Raw genomic sequence first — 12,526 nt, 5'->3', positions numbered from 1 at the left:
GTAATTACCTGTATCTTGTGTTGTGTCTGAAATTGGCCTTGCGGCTGTTGAATCGGCATATAAATAATATAGAATTAAATTGAACTGACTGGAATTATTATTATTATTATATCACCATTATCGCTATTATTACGTAAGAAAATATAGAGCTAATTACTTTATATTATTATGTATTTATATGCTCACTGTGTGTAGTGTGTCCATTATTTGTGTAGTTTTGTCCGCTGTGCTTCGTTTGAGAATGGTGTGTTACAATTTTGTTTTGTGTTATTTGCGTGTTGTGTCTTAATGCAGTACCACTTTCACCGGGTAAAGACCAAATTGCATAAAAAATAAATAAATAATAATAATAATATACTAAATTTAAAGTCCTTATTTAGACGAAATTATTAGGAGCCATAAGTGTAGAGTTCTACGCAACAGATCAAGAACTGATCAGATTTTTACATTCGACAGATATTGGAAAAAAGAAGAGTACAATGAGAAAGTATGGCATTAGGAAGGCCAAAACCAGTAAAGACCGAAATTATGTGAATAAACTGGAAGATAAGACAGATACCATAAAGAAAAACATAAACTAGAATTGACGCAAGTAAGTAGTTTTTTATATTGCTAGTGGGGTGGGACTAAGTCCCTTGTACTACGACCATTTCTGGCCTATTGTATCAGCCCCAGATGATAGGTGAGGGTGATTGTGGAGCAACTGATGGAATGAAGATTGGCAGGGGCAACCGAAGTACTCGGAGAAAACCTGCCCCAGGGCCAATTTGTCCACCACAAATCCCACTTGACCAGACCCGGGATCGAACCCGAGCCGCCGCCGTGGAAAGCCAGCGACTAACCGCTTGAGCTATGGCGCGGCCAAGTAAGGAGCTTGGTCCAGAAGTAAACTCATAGAAACCTAAGTATATGTTGCTGTCTCGTCACCAGAATGCAGGGCAAAATCACAACATAAAGAGAGCTGGCAGATGTTCTGAAAACGTGGCACAGTTCACATACTTGGGAACGACGATAACAAATCAAAACCTGATTCAGGAGGAAATTAAGAGGAGATTGAACTCGGGTAATGCTTGCAACCATTCAGTCCAGAACCTTTTGTCTTCTCGTCTGCGGTCCAAAAGCATAAAAATTAGAATATACAAAACTATAATTTTGCCTGTGGTTCTGTATGGGTGTGAAACTTGGTCTCTGACATTATGGGAGGAACATAGACTCAGGGTGTTTGAGAACAAGGTGCTCAAGTGACAGGAGGTTGGAGAAAATTGCATAATGAGGAGCTTCATAACTTGTAGTCTTCTCCAAGTATAATTAGAATGACCGAGTCAAAGAGGATGAGATGGACAGGGCATGTAGAGCGAATGAGAACGAAGAGGAATGCATATAGGATATTGGTGGAGAAACCAGAAGGAAAGAGCCACTGGGAAGACCAAGGCGTACGTGGGTGGACAATATTAAAATGGATCTTAGACAAACAGGATGGGGTGGTATGGACTGTACTGATCTGGCTCACGATAGGGCCGGTGGAGGGTCTCCTGTGAACATAGCAATGAACTTTCGGGTTCCATAAAATGCTAGGAATTTCTTGAGTTGTAGCTGAAACTAACGTTTTCTCAGGAAGGGCTCAGCTCCATGAAGTCAGTCAGTCACTTCTGGGATAAAACGCGGTATATTCCGTTGAAAGTCAGCCGACGTTTCGGAGGAACTTATCTCCTACATCTTCAGGGTCGAATAAGTCGAGCATACCAGCGTCAGACCAGGTGGTATCTTGCTCCGCTTATTCGAACCGAAGAATGGAGGCGATATGATCCTCCGAAACGTCAGTTGACTTTCAACGAACTACATAGCATTATATCCCAGAAGATAATACTCTTCAATTTAATACTATCCTCGCATCTATACCTAGGTCTTGTACGTAATATTTTACCTCCCGATTTTCTGACCAAAATATGTATTACATACATTTCGGATCTCTTCCGTTTCAGCCTCGATTTCAGCGCCTTATAAGCAACACGGTGAAGAGTACGAGTTCTGAAGTTTCTCGTTATGTATTTTCTTCTCCCTGCTTTTACGTCAAAAGGGAAAGAGCCAACTCTTTCTGACCTCATGCCTTTAGACAGACCGTACATACATAATGAGGAAACAAACAGGTACTAACATTACAGGACGATTCTAAATTATTGTCGTGGTCTCCGTGACCTATAATTTTCAAACCTTACGTGCCACGAAAGGCGCGCATGTTGAAATTGTTTAGCATTTTGCAGCACTAATTCTAAAATTTATAAAATGCTTTGAGATACACTTTCATATTCCGCAAGAAGTTCTCTTTTATTATTCCCAGTTTGAAAATTAGAGACCAAGGAAGTCCCGACAATAATTTAGAATCACCCCGTACTTTCACCTGAATAACACTGTATTTCTGAAGTTCCTCGCTCGCTGTCTATTACGAGGATTTACAGACAATTGCTCGATCGAAAAGCTACTTCAAGTAATCCCTGAGTTGCACAGTGGCACGCACTCCAGCATGAATACATATAGATTCCGTGAAAGCCGTTACATTACAGTCAAAGGAATAAATGCCGTATATGGGGAGCATTACTTGTAGTTCTCTGCAGTTTCAATGTAAAAACGTGTGGGTGTCAGGTATTGGCTTCGTAACTTGTACACTTCACCAAACAGAATGACCAAATCAAGGAGGATGAGATGGGTAGGGAATGTAGTACAATATGGGGAGAAGAGGAATTCCTATAGGTATTGGGTGGTAAAGCAAGAAGAAAAGAGACCTCTATGAAGACCTAGAAGTAAGTGCAAGGATAATATTAAAACGGATCTTAGCGAAATGAGGGGCACGCGGTGGCGTAGTTGGTTGAGGAAATATGCTACAAGCCGGAACGTCACTGGTTCGAGTCCCGATGAGGTGGATTTTTTTTTCCAATTAACCTAATCCTTCCAGACGCAATACGGCCCTGGGGTCGACTCAGTCTCTAACAGAATTGAGTACCAGAAATCTTCTTAGGGGTAAAGGGCGGCCGGCGCGTAAGGCTGACAACCTCACCGCCATCTGTGAACAGACTGTATAGAGAAAATTTGGGAGCCTCGACGTCTCACAATCTTACGGGCCTTCAAGGCCTGTTACAGGGATAGCTTTACCGCAGAGAAATAGGATGGGTTTGTATGAACTGGGCATGGACCCATGGATGGTTCTTGTGAACACGGCAATGAACCTCCGAGTTCGAAGAAATTTTCGACTGGGACAGTAACTGGCGGATTCTCAAGAAGGCTTAAGGTCCGTGGAGTTAGTCATTGATACGTATCAAAACTTTTTGGTATAAAAGTAAAAAAGTAAAGGCATCCTTGCAACAAGCCGTGGAGGCCCATAGGATTGTGAGATGAGGTTCCCACATTTTCTAGACAATCGGCTCACAGAGGGCGGTAAGGTTGTCAGCCCTAAGCGCCGGCCGCCCTTTACTCCTAAGAAGATTTCAAGAATATTCCTTGTACTCATTTCTGTTAAGAGGCTGAGTCGATCCCAGGGCCATAGTGTGGATGGAAGGATTAGGTAAATTGAAAAAATTCAATGACCTCATCGGGACTCGATTCTGCAACCTCCCGGCTTGTAGCATAGTGCCTCAACCAACTACGCTACCGCGTGCCCCCACTTTTTGATACATCAAGAGTAAAGACTCTCTTATGAATTATTGTGGTATGCATCAGAGTTCTGTGTCCTAACAAAATAACAGAAGGATCGAATTCGGGCAGTTGAAATAGAGCTCCTAAGAGTCTTTTCAGGTTATAAGAGAACAGAGCATATCACATTCACAAAGTTTCACACAGTAATGGCTCTAACCACATTGCTGTGTGGATCAAAGTGCTGGACGCAGACAAATGAACAGGACAACCGAACTCAGAAGGCTGAAGTGACGTTCCTAACGACCGTTGCAGATTATAGGACAGACCGTATCAGTCTCTGTGAAGTTTTATAAAGTAACGATTCGACCAGCCGGTCACAGTAGCTCCTCAGTCTCTCGCTCGAACTCTGGGATCGTTGGTTCGAATCATACTAAATGCATGGATGCCTGTATGCGTTTATTCTGTGTTTGTGTTGTCCTGTCTTTAAGAAGAGGCCTTGTGACGTCCAAGAAGTCCTAACGTTTGTGAAAAATGATTACGGAACTGAATAAGAGGCCAGGGCCCTGAATGGGCTGGAAGAGCCATTGAAAAAGAAAAACGTCTCTACCTACAGTAATGGATTCAACTGTCCTCTCGTCAGAGAGAATGCTGCAAGATGAATATGTCTGCAACAGACGAACTTCAGACTTAAAATATGATCATGTACTCATAGAAGGGGCTAGACACCAAGGCAGACCGACTGGGCGTCAGTTGCAGACTTGGCTGTGACCACGTTGCTACGAGTATATGGATCACAGTACAGGAACCTAACTATAGAAGGACATGAACTAAGTACAGGAACCTAACTATAGAAGGACATGAACTAAGGCAGCTGAAACGGAGTTCCTAGGGACTGTTGCGGGTTATAGGGAAATCCATATGGGAAAATAAAGAATCAGACAGTAACTAAATGTATATCTTGGACAAAATGATTACATATCAAACGAATTGATTCCAACGCTTGGAAAGAAGTGACGAAAGTGGATTTCCTAAAATGTTTAGTAAAAGGTAAAGCTGCCCCCGTAACAGACCGTGGACGCCCATAGGGTTGTGAGACATCGAGGCTCCCACATTTTCACTAGACAATCGGCTCACAGATGGCGGCAAGGTTGTCAGCCCTACGCGCAGGACGCCCTTTATCCCCCAAGAACATTCCAAGAATATTCCTGGTACTTCTTTCTGTTAGAGGCTGAGTCGACTCGAGGGCCATAGTGCTGCTGGGAGGATTAGGTCAATTAAAAAAAATCCAATGACCTATCGCGACGTGAACCCGCGACCATCGGCTTGTAACACAGTGTCTCAACCAACTACGCTACCCCGTGGCCCCGTATAAGAGGTAGACCGTACAGAATGTTGATGTATGAACTTTATTTTAGAATTTGAAGTCGAAAAACAATCTAGTAGGACTAATTCTTGTGCTTAACGATAAGCAGAAAGTGATGTCATATATTGATTTTGAGTGAAGTGTAGCCTATTGGGCATACGGTCTGAAATTACATCTTCTCGGGCAATCAGTCGTGTATAAGTATAAGTCACTCTTCACATCAACTACTGATGATGGAAGCAAAGACACTACCTGAAACATTGGATACCAACTCCATTTTCGCAAGGCTGATCGTCCAAGAAAGGATTCCAGAGTTATACGTATTTATCCATTGCTCTGACACGAACATTTCTTATTGGAAAAAGAGTCAGGCAACTTCAGATGCTTGTAGTTCTCCAACAAGATGGCGCATCAGTCCATTTTTGTGCCACCGTATGCACTACTCTCGACAAACGATTTCCTGGTGCACGGATCGGCAGGGAAGGGCCGACGAATGTGGATGTGCTCTGTTGGGTGAACTTCGTTTCAATGTCTGCAGAGCCTTCAGTGGTGCTCACACTGAATTGCAGTAAACAATATTAAAACCTGGAGAGATTGTCTACTGCTTGTTAACAGGAAATGTTATGTTAAAGCGATGGATAAATAATGTGGCAAATAGACCCGTTGCTGGGCAGAGACCCCGAAACGGACGAGTACAGCCGTTGCTATGCAATAGGCGGATAAACAAACACAAGTTTCCAAGTAATGGTCGGTAAACACGTTCTCGCGGAAATGATATTTAATCTATTACTAAGCAACCGCCCATGACACAGTAGAATTGTTGGAGGCGGTGTCGAACACCTCCACCGTGTCCCTGCGAGTCGTAGGAGGCGACGAAAAGGGAAGTCTCAAATCTGATACAGTAAAATATGGTTGCGAGTCCCAAGGGACTCGGACCCGAGAAAGACTGCACTGGCAAGGCCCAGCAGCACATACTAAAGACAGACCCGACCTCTCGTCAGAGAGGGCGTCCCACAAAAACAAGACCGTAACTGTCAAACAGTAATAAATATCTGGTCATTAGCCCCAGATGGGGCTCGACACTAAGACTTACTGACTGACTGACCGTCAGTCGCAATGTGACTTTGACTCTGAGCTGCAGTTACATTTGTCAGCAGTTCAGTTGAGTGAAGCGACGTGAAGTAGCCGGTTGGCGAGCGAGAGAGTTCAGTTGTGAGTCAGCCTGTGAAGAGAAGACTAGGAGGTTGGCGTGAAATAGTCGCCAGCCTGTGGGCTAACCAGAGAACTGCAGTTCGATCGTTGTGAGCCGCTGCTGTAAAAGCTGGTAGCTGAGGCACAGGAATATTTCTGGAACCCAGAGTAAGGGGAACGTCCACCGTTAAAACCCGTCACCAGGCAACGGCTAATGGAGATTCTAATAGACTGAGGACACTAGTCTGTGTGACAGTGATCTGTAAAGTGCAGTCACGAGTTGTGTAAGTGGTCAATAAACCGAGTCACCAATCCAACCCCAGTCTATAGTCACAATCAATATGTGTATTTGATTGTAATAATGTTATCAATGCGGAATGAATTACTCCGGCCTACCAAGTGCAAATACATTCTTATGTCATATCAACAATAAATTTTTGTTAAGCTCTTTAATACTAAGCAGGTATTCATTTTACTCGTATATTAACTTATTATTTTAAAAACAAATTTATAAGATAAATAATAAGGCCTCTTATCTTCGAAAACGCATATTACACATTGAAATCAAAATTATGATTATGGTTTCCATGAGAAAAAAAAACACAGGATCGCAAGTGGGAAAATGTAAGCAAAGCGTAAAATTCTGGAGCGTTCAACCTCTTTTATTCAGCTGTCTCTAAAATCAAAGACTTACGAGGAACGAAAAAAAAAAGGCTTAGTGAGCATGAAATATATTTAACTTCATGCTACAATTTTTTCCTTGGACAAATTTTTTCGCTCTTATATACATTCAACGAATTATACAACGGAATAAATATCTCAACGTAAAGCATTCATTACCTTCCAATTTCAACAAAATTGTACTTTTTTAACAAACTTTAGTAAAACTCCTTGATATCAAATTTCATGAAAATCATTTAACCAATTCTCCAGTTTTTACATCTGACTGACATATCAATACCAATATGAGGATTTTTTTTTATTTTCGTTGCAAACGCGTCAAATAAGACAAACAGATATTTTTTATAATTTTTAGTTCAGAATACTTTGTAAATTTCTATGTCAACGTCATGGATACTGTTTAGAAAATGTTCATGTACTTACCGCCACGAAAATTGGTTCCGTAATCTCGAACCGAACGTGTGATGATACTCCAGAGCCAAGGGTAAAGCGTGCACCCTGCGCGCGAGTCGGGCGCAAACTGAAGAGATCGCACCACGATTCAACTTCGATCTTCCCCTACTCCCCTAACCCCTTCGCCCACCAATCAAACACTCCCAACTTACTACACAGTCACGGGACTACGAGGGAGTTTCTCTTTAAACTAAAGATTTACCCGCTGAAACTGATACTGAAATATGTGCGCTACGTTATCTACCGCCTTTCTTACATAAATCATGAAAAGCAGCTACAGCCCATTTATTAACCCTATTCCCGTTTTCTTTCGGATAGTAGTACGCGCGTCTTTTCATCTACTGTCTAAAAACGCACAAATTAAAATACACACAATTATTTTGTGTAGTTCTATACTGGTGTGAAACGTGGTCTGTGACATTAAGGGAGGAACACAGACTAATAGTATTTGCGGACAGAAGGGCCGCGCCATAGCTCAAGCGGTTAGTCGCTGGCTTCCCATCGCGGTGGCCCGGATTCGATCCCGAGTCTGGTCACGTGGGATTTGTGGTGGACCTAAGTGGCGCTGGGGCAGATTTTCCCCGAGCACTTCGGTTTCCCCTACCAATCTTCATTCCACCAATTGCTTCACAATCACCCTCACCTATCATCTGGGGCTGGTACAATAGGCCAGAAGTGGCGGCAGTACAAGGGACTTAGTCCCTTAATTTTCAGACAGGGTGTTGAGGGGAATATTTTGACGGAAGAGCGATGAAATAATACGTAATTGGAGGAAACTGCACAAAAAGGAGCTTCAGAACTTCTTCACTTCGCCAAAGAGTGATCAAGTCAAGTAGGATGAGATAGGCGGGGAACGTAGCATGAATATAGAAGAGGAATGTATATAGTGTTGATGAGAAAGCGAGAAGGAAAGAAACCACTAGGAGGACCTAGACATACGTGGGGGGATATTAACAACATGGGCTTGTATGGATTGGATTAATTCGGCTCGGGATAGGATCTTGTGAACACTGCAATGAACTTTCGAGTGGCATAAAACATCGAATAATGTTGATTAGATGTGGGTGTAAAGAACTGGCGGCATGTAGCATCGAATGGAGAAGAATGGCGAGCAATCCTGAGGAAGGCCAGGGCTCACAAAGGGCTGTCGTGCCAGTGATGATGATGATGATGATGATTGGATGAGAGACTCACGGCTTCTCAGAAAGGACTCAGTTCCATGAGTTAGTACCTAAGGTCAAGAAATTCGGTTGCCACGCCGCCAGCGGCGACAGAGGAATTTTGGCTGAGACCAATTCGTTTCTTGGCCTTCAAAACATGGCTTTTGAAGAACTGGGGATCTCAGCCGGTCATATGACGCGCAGAGGAAACGGGGAACAACAGCCAAACAAGTTTAAAATTTAGCATCCCCACTATCTTACGACAAAAGAAAAATGAGGAAATAAAAAGACAGTTTGTCGTGACGTAGATTATTGTCTATGACGGTGTTAATTTCTTTTGATCAGTTGAATCTCGTTTCTTCCTCCGCGTTGCCTTACACTTCCACCATAAAGTATCAGAAAATACGTTCATCTGAAACGTCGGCGAACTTCTACCGGACTGCATGGCGTCACATTACAGAAGACAGTATTCTTCGGATGAGGTTTGCCGGAAGTGACCGAACGAGATTACCAGAACTCCTAAATCCAAGTGGGAAATCAGACGCCAAACTTTCTTCTTCGGCGGCCACCTGCTACTATTACTCGACACACGCACGCGCACACACACACACTACGTTGGGTTGACATGAACAATAAATTGCGTGCGAGATATTTCTGCGTCCAGTTTAGTTAAACTGGGCAATTTATCACACAAAACAGTATATTTGTGCCCGTCAACATAACAATTCAGGTAGAATAACAAAAGTAATTATTTTAATGTTTATCACGTGCTTCGACCCCTATTGCCAACTTTAGCGGATAGAGGATGTCGCGTGGTCAGTGTAACTAATCTCCACGGCCGTTAATTTCTGTTTTCTAGACCGGATCCGCTATTTCCTTCAAATAGCTCCTCAGTTATCCTCACGAGGCTGAGTGGACCCGGTACCAAACCCCGCTACTTCTCAGAAATTTTGGTAGCGCCGAGAATTGAGCCCGAGACCTCTGGATCTGTAGCCAGGAACTCTGACCACTAGACCACAGAACTTCGCTGACAAGCCGCGGTCGCTGCGTCGGTATATTTCGCTTACGGACTAAAACCACGGAGTTTGTTCAACCCCTATTGGGATAACATCAGATGTATCTATGTACTTAGATGCTGAATTTTTGTTCAATATGGATATATATTTTGTTTTCATATATGACCATATGATTATGTTATTAATGCTTAGTAGTGAAGCTCTGATGTTCATTCTTCGGCTTTAAACCGTACTGGTAATAAATTTAGCTTAAAATTAAAATAATTTTAATAGTACACCGTAGTGTGTATGAGTTCGTATTAAATTACGTATTTATAAATAATTCAAGATGGTTGTGAATGCCTATTTGGTCATTTATGACACGTTTAGTGCACAGAGGCACGGAAGAGAATGGACAAAATTTAACTGCATTATTCTTAGCACTATACAGGAAACAGACTTTGAGCAAAAAAAGTGATAGGTACATACACACTCACCAGCTGGGGCAATGGATTTTATGCTTCGAGTACTCTTGACGAAACATCCACTATATCCTGTCTGATATACGGCACTCACAGCGTACAGATATTTCGTTCTTTCACGGTGCAGTGATCAATTTCATTACGTAGGTCCGAGTGGTATAATTAAGTTAGGATCCGTATTGGTAACTACATAAAACCGAACTTCAGTGAGGAGTTTCGAGACCGAAGAGGTGAGACTGGTTTATATTGGATATAAAGGTAAAGTTATTCCTGTGCTCAGCTAATTAAACACTACGCCATGAAGACATCAGGATGTATAGATCCATGTACTCTTGACCTCGATAATGGTAGAGGTAAGTGGTTAGCTTCACAACGTGGTCGCTTTATCCTCGGGGAAAGAGCCCCCAGTACCAACTGGAGAGGTGGCTGGGTGGGCCCCGGACCTAGTTTGGATGATGTGACGAGAAAAATCTCTTGCCCGTTCCGGGAATCGAACCCCAGTCCAGCCCGTAGACAGTTCCTATACGTCTAGGTTAACGTTGGGTATGGAAACCGCAAAGGAAGTTCTACCCACAGCACTACACTTTCCGCCAGATAACGCTGGTAATATTTTGACCAGGTGAACGAGTAACTTATAAACGACTCTCCTCAATGAGGTTCGGTAGTAACTATAATAACTGAAATATGGTCACCATCTTGTAAAGCTGTTTGCACAAATGAAATTTAGTATCATTGTTAACAGGCTAAAACTGTTAAAAATCTTCACACTTTCAGAACACTAAGCAACTGCACTACATTACGCACGCAATGCATAGTTTCAGCATTCACACTGTTAAAAAATTAAGAGCAATTGTAGCAAATAACGGGAAATATTAACTTTAATATAAGAGCAAGAAACGTTTCTAACACAACCTTCGTTCTCACTGCTGCACGGACTTCAAGATATCTGACACTTCGGCCATTACTACTACCCAATTCTCCCTCCATGCCGCTATCGATATTACTCGCGACAATCCTTGGAACGAGTTAAGAACGATACATTCACACTTTATAGTGACATCGTTGCGATTACTACTACCCAACTCTCCCACCATGCCGCTATCGATATTACTCGCGATAATTCTTGGAACGAGTAAAGGCAGATACATTCACGCTATACTGACATCGTTACATACGTCGCGGTAACTAAGGTTATGAATGTGAAGTCAAGAAATGGTCGTTGTGCTCGATAAACGTCCATGCCTTGAGTGGGACTCGAACCCACGATCCCACTGTCCAAGCGGGCAAAGACAATACATGCCTCAGACCGCATGGCCAGTGATTGGCATAATTACAATAGCATGAACAATGAAGTCAAAATTTAGAAAAAGAATCCAGTTCACTACAGTAACTCAGCAGCACAATGCTGCAAACTTCTCTTTGTCGTCCAATGTACTCTGTAACCAATTTTAATGCCTAAAATTGCCGGAGTCTAATTTAAGACATATAATAAAATACAGACTTCTTTCGATATTAATTTCACCCGCACCAACCACTGGAAACTGCCACCATATGTGAATACTGAACAGAAACTTGAGTTTAATTCTTCACATATGCACCAAATTTATAAATGTGGAAAATGCTTAAACAGAACTAGGCACCCAAAGTCTGAAATCAGATTTGGTGGTTATTAGTTTCAATTACACTGTAATAACATTAAGATCTATACCATTGTTGTGAACAACTATATCAGTTTTATTATGTTACTTTAACATACTGCCACATCTGCCATTCTTCTTCTTTTCATGGATTTGCCCCTCTGGCCTGTCCCTATTCAGAATTAACTACTCACCCTACTGACTATTAAAATAAACAATTATTCAATACCAAATAACTTACCAAATCCAAACTGGATTCACACAAGTTCAATATTATAAATGAGTAGAATATTAAATTTTACACCTGAAATTCAAATCTATTCCTCAAGGAATAGCATTTTTGTCTTAACCAATGTGAACATTCTCATATTTTGAATAACACATCAGTACAGTACTTCCTGAAATCTCCTTTAAAACATTTTCTTCTGTGTACTTTCCTTATTCTGAAAGACTGAAAGGAGGCTTATCAGATCACCTTACTTAGGACCCTGCAAACATTGTTAGGCACCGGTTTGGTAACACATTCCTGCTGAAAGAAATACACAAACAGCTGCATGAGGTGTTTTCTATGTAGTACAAGTTGTACTGAATTTGTACTCAATTTGGTACGAAAGAAAAGTAGGTGATTAGTTCTTCCCAGAAAATCTCATTTCCACTATTAATTATACATTTATTATATGTATTTCAAATAATGTATAGTAGGTGATTATAATGTTCTGTATGGGTGTGAAATTTGGGAGGAACATAAGACTGAGTGTGTTTGAGAACAGGGTGTTGAGGAGTATATTTGGATCGAAGAGGGATGAAGTGACAGGAGGTTGGAGTAAACCGCATAATGAGGAGCTTCATAACTTGTACTCTGCTCCAAGTATAATTAGAATGATCAAGTCAAAGAGGTTGAGGTGGGCAAGGCATGTAGCACGAATAGTTGAGAAGG

General features: G+C 41.9%; 1 protein-coding gene across 5 annotated transcripts in view; it reads right to left on the bottom strand.

Annotated features, from left to right (window-relative positions):
- The window catches only part of LOC111872391 (Down syndrome cell adhesion molecule-like protein Dscam2), a 398,391-nt gene extending 387,506 nt beyond the window's left edge, over positions 1-10,885 (bottom strand). For 3 of the 5 annotated variants that reach the window (XM_033754685.1, XM_033754683.1, XM_033754684.1), the window contains exon 1: positions 9,968-10,885. The gene's annotated coding sequence lies outside the window, so the exon portion shown is untranslated. Of the gene's footprint in view, positions 1-7,285; positions 7,388-9,967 lie in introns of those variants that run through there. The other 2 variants (XM_023866240.2, XM_023866239.2) reach the window with 2 other exon arrangements.
- Positions 10,886-12,526: the final 1,641 nt, after the last annotated feature.

This window comes from Cryptotermes secundus, unplaced genomic scaffold (assembly GCF_002891405.2).
Source record: "Cryptotermes secundus unplaced genomic scaffold, Csec_1.0 scaffold247, whole genome shotgun sequence".
Classification (NCBI taxonomy): domain Eukaryota; kingdom Metazoa; phylum Arthropoda; class Insecta; order Blattodea; family Kalotermitidae; genus Cryptotermes; species Cryptotermes secundus.
Note: the sequence above shows the minus strand (reverse complement) of the source record. Positions and strands in the feature narration are given on the sequence as shown.